Here is a 5,117-nt window from a genome sequence, read left to right as displayed (position 1 = left end):
AAATATATGGAATGACTATACATAAAGCAGAAAAACAATCTTACACTCATAACAAACCCCAAGAAGTGGCAATTACCACTACCTTAAGCGTTCTTGAATCCTGGAATGGAATATGGGCCTTACTGCAGGTACTTAAATCATGATACATACTCAACTATTTGGAATAGATTTATAAGTTGTTTTAAGTTCTATTATTTTATGCAAAACATAAGAAATCTGGACTTTTAAAGTGTCTGTTTTCATCCTTCCTTTTAATTTCCATTGTGAACTCAACCATGTTTTCATTTAACATCCATATGTTGAATCTTATCCAGTCTTAACACAGAGAATATAACAATATATACCCAGTGAGTATCTGAAACTCAGAGAGAAGCAGGCTTGCCATGACCCCCATAAATCAGCCCAGACAGCTGCTAGTGGCAACTGAAGAGAGAAAAAGAGAAGCTGAAGTCACAAAGTCACAAAGAGCACTTTCCCTACAGGCAGAGTGGATCAAGGGCCAGAAAAAAAATTAAACTTCAACAATCCTGACTTGCTTTTGAAGCTTTGTGTTGTTTGGATTTGCTCAGTGGTAAAGCAGAAAGAATTTGGATGTGTACATTTGAGTCCCATCCAGGGATGCTCCCAGCCTCCCTATTCATACATTTATCTGTATCACATTATCTCTTTCTACATCTATACCCTTATCTACACTCAAATGCACTCTGTATCTTCTCACTTTCCTGCCACCTGATGCCTGGATCATCTGAGTGGTACAAATAGAGTGGACAGAGGAGTATTGGAAGAAACTGCAAGGCAATGTTGGATGACTAGAACAAACTCAACAAGTACAAACTCCACCTACTTTATGGTACATTCCTGAGAAAGTTTATAAAGTCAAAAATCATTTAAGATGTAACATGAGCTGGTAGAAGAAGCATAAGAGGTTTATTTCAAAAGACTTTAACATTAATTAATTAATTAATTAATTAAACAAACAGAAACAAATAAATAAATTTCTCACACTAAAAAAAAGTCTTCTTGGTTCATAGGGTTCTTTGGGGAAGTGGTTGATTCTAAGGTTAGGCAGGGAAAATCTAATTGAGCCTAGAAAATCTTGTGTCAGGAAATGAGGAAGTCCTCAAAACAACCACCACACAATGATGAGACAGGGCAAAAAGATACAGGAGCCAACCTCAAGGAATTCCCAAGGCCAAAGTTATAATAGCTTGAACAACAAAATAAATAATGATAGTATTGGATTATGATCCATAGAATAAAACAAATATGCATGAGTCCATACATATAAGTATAAATGACTTACAAAATCACTACTAGGCAAACAGCGCAATCATAATTGTTGCAGGCAAGATGCACTGAGAGATACTAAAATCCGTGGGTGCAAGTTTGAGAAAAAACAAGATATTAGCACAGTCTCAATGTATCTCCTCCAAGATATTTATCAATTATAAAAGAAAAAACAACAAATTGACAGTGGATAAACCTGACAGATACCATCTTAACTGAGTGATCAAGGTTAACATCACCAGTAATAGGACATATCAACATCGTGTACTTCCTGACATGATACACTGAGGACACTTCACCTCTGAGGTATTCTCGCCAGAAATACCTAACCTCATCCTAATCATGGGAAAACATCAAACAAACTCCAACTGAGGGACATTCTACAAAATACCTGACCAGTACTCTTCAAGGTGTCAAGGTCATGAAAAACAGAGTGGGGAACTCTCCCAGACTGGAAGAAACTAACAAGACATAATAGCTAAATGTGACATTCTGGATTGGATCCTGGAATGACAGAAAGGAAAAAAGACACTAGAGAGAAACCTAATGAAATTCAAGTAAGGTCTGTAGTTTAATTAGTAGTATTAGTGTGAATTTTCTGATTTTGATAATCACACTATGGTTGTGTAATTGTTAACATCGGGGGGAGCTGGATGAAGGGTGTCCTTGAACTCTAGGTACTATTTTTTAAAACTTTTCTAAAAAACTAAAATTACTCAAAACTAAAAGTTTTCATTTTTAAGAGCTTGTTTCAAATCTCAGTTTTAGCATTTGTTAGTTCTGTGACTTTTCTGGGCCTCATTTTCCTTATGAAAGAAGGAATGAGGATTGTCCATTCTAGAGAACTACAGCCTTGCTTTGTGTAACCACAGCGTTTGCCTTCCTTGACTTCAGCGGGCCAAATGACCATTGATTAGCAGCTGTTGAAAGAGGGAAATCTTGAAAACAGTCATGAAATGATATTTGTAGGTCATTCATCTCAGCAGTTCAAGTTTCCAGTTTCAGGCAGGATAATACAGGACTAGAGAATTGTTCCCAGCTTATTAGGAGTCAGAAACTGCTTTGATAAATGTTATGCCAAGAGAAAAGAAAAGTATAGCTAAAGAAAGAGAATTTTAGTCTAGAAGAAAACGTAAAAACATTACCAGTTAAAAAGTAGTGGAATTATGAGGGGTCATGTTGTTTCAAAGTTAAATTAATGTTATCATTGTCTCTTTAGAATGAAAAATACATCTGCCAAATAAATTTAAAATGCTTGTACTTCTAACAGATAAGCATATTTTTGAAACTCACCACCTCTCTAATCCTAGCATATAGGGAGCATGTCCCAGGAATGCTTCAACAGTTAGAAAACAAATCCGCTTGGCAGGGTTCATTTCTCTTGATACCCTCCCACACACCCACATATGCATTTCTTTTAACCACTATGGACATTCCATGCTTTCTCCTTCCAACAGTATCCGCCTCCCTGGCCCCTTCACTCCTCCAGATACACTGCATCTAATTCAATCATGAATCTGAGTTCAAGGCTACAAATGCCTCAAGCTAGAAGGGATCCCTTTTTCATTATGCTTTCCAAGTCCAGCAAGGTTTTATTTAGTCACTGACAGAAAGTTTCATCCTCTTTAGCACTCCACCTTTTCCTCTCATTTCGAAGTTCTACTCATTAAGGTTATCTTTTGATGCAACAAACAAGTGTTTTTAATACTTTGCCCCACTAGACACACTTTCTAAGTGTCACAGGAAGTTAAATTTTTTGTTGTTGTTTTTTAAGTTTACTTGAAATGTTCTGCAATCAAACCTCTGCAGAGTAAAAATCATCCAGAAAACTCCCTAGAACCCCATTTTGAATGATTTTCTTTTAGAAAAACTAGCAAGACCTTTTCATGAGCCTGACCCTATGTTGTTCTCACAGCCATGTGCCCCAAGGAGAGTGCATGCTTGCAGCATTACTCAGGGTGTTACAGCAGTAAGGAAAACACAGGTTGGTAGTAATGGTGTTACGTCAGTATTTGAGATTGCGTGGCCCCTTTCAGTTTCCTGGAACTCTACTCAGTTGTTTCACGGTAGCCATCTACTCAAAGGTGGCTCCTTTGCCACCAGTCCTCGTTCTACCAGGGGTAGCTTTAATCCCTAACTGGATTCATCCAGATATCNACTATTGGTGGGGTTGCACATTTGTGCAGCCACTGTGGAAAACGGTTTGTTTGGAAGTTCCTCAAAAAATTAAAAATAGAACTACCTTATGACCCATCAATTCCACTTCTGGGTATTTATCTGAAGAAATCCAAAACATTAATTCGAAAAGATATATGCACCCCTATATTCATTGCAGCACTATTTACAATAGCCAAGTTATGGAAGCAACCCAAGTGCCCATCAATAGATGATTGGATAAAGAAGAGGTTGTGCATATACACACTAGAATACTACTCAGCCATAAAAAAAGAATGAAATCTTACCATTTGTGACAACATGGATGGACCTACAGGGTATTATGCTAAGTGAAATAAATCAGATTGAGAATGATCTCACTTATACAAGTGAGATCTCTTATACCATATGATCTCACTTATGAGTATGTGGAATCTAAAGAACAAACCCTCCCCCAAACAAACAGAAACACATTCATAGATAAAGGTGTTTATCTAAGCTGATGGTTGCCAGAGAGAAGGGGGGTTGGGGAGCAGGGTGAAAAAACTGAAGGGATTAAGAAGTACAAACTGGTAGTTACAAAATAGTTACGGGAATGAAAAGCACAGCATGGAGAATGTGTCAATAATATGGTAATCACTACGTATGGTGCCAGGTGGGTACTTGACTAATTGGGGGCATCACTGCATGAATTATATAAATGTCTAACCACTATGCTGTACACCTGAAACTAATGTCAAATAATATTGAATGTTAACTGTACCTGAAAAAATAATTTTTTAAAAATGGGTATCATGATGAAATGATATTTACCTTGAAGTGCATCTTAATCACTAAAAATCGCTCAATAAATATTAACATAAATTGCCGGGATTGTTTGCATAGTTCACAAAACTGTCATTCTATAAAATATCTAAATAACATTTTGTGTCAATAAATATGTGTGGCTCTTTTTTAAAAGTGGTGTAAGATTAGGCTAGTTGTAAATGTTTTTCATGTATCCAATGGCATGAGACTGTCCAGATATGTATAAATAGGTTATTTGGGCAAGAAAAACTTTCACAATTGTGCTTAGAGTAGTACATAGGTATCTTAATTGCTGTATTACCAATTTGTTTCACTAGGTGGAGATATGAGGCACTATAATTATAATTGCCTTCAAAAAGGACAAAATAACTCTTGATATTTTGAGAAAATAATTATTTGTGAAGAGAAACTATCCCTTGTAACTGTCAACTAGAATACATTTAGGGCAGAACTATTGAATGGGTTAGCACAAGATTCGGTGGCGGCATCAAGAAAGAAATGGCTAGCTCTTATTGAGCAGGAACAAATGCTTGGGATGAGATTTAAAGGATGAATAATTCAGAGACAGTTAAGGACAGGAAAAAGACTACAGCAATAGTACAGACAAAACTTGGTAAAGGCCTGAACCAAGTGAGTACCTGTGGGGATAGAAAGGAGGAGAAAAATGTACAAGATATAGAGGAGTCAGAATAAGTTGGACTTAACGACTAAATGATTGTGGGGACCAAAGGGGAGGAAGAAATGTCCTAGATAGTCTAAGATAAGTACTGTGAGGTCAGAATAAAAACTCAACACGAGAAATTAAAACCAATTTAAATAAAGCACCTCTACTCATATCTTAAATTGTAAACTGCCTCCCCACCCTTTCC

This window comes from Hipposideros armiger, unplaced genomic scaffold (genome assembly GCF_001890085.2).
Source record: "Hipposideros armiger isolate ML-2016 unplaced genomic scaffold, ASM189008v1 scaffold_541, whole genome shotgun sequence".
Taxonomy (NCBI): domain Eukaryota; kingdom Metazoa; phylum Chordata; class Mammalia; order Chiroptera; family Hipposideridae; genus Hipposideros; species Hipposideros armiger.
This window is presented reverse-complemented; position numbering follows the sequence as displayed.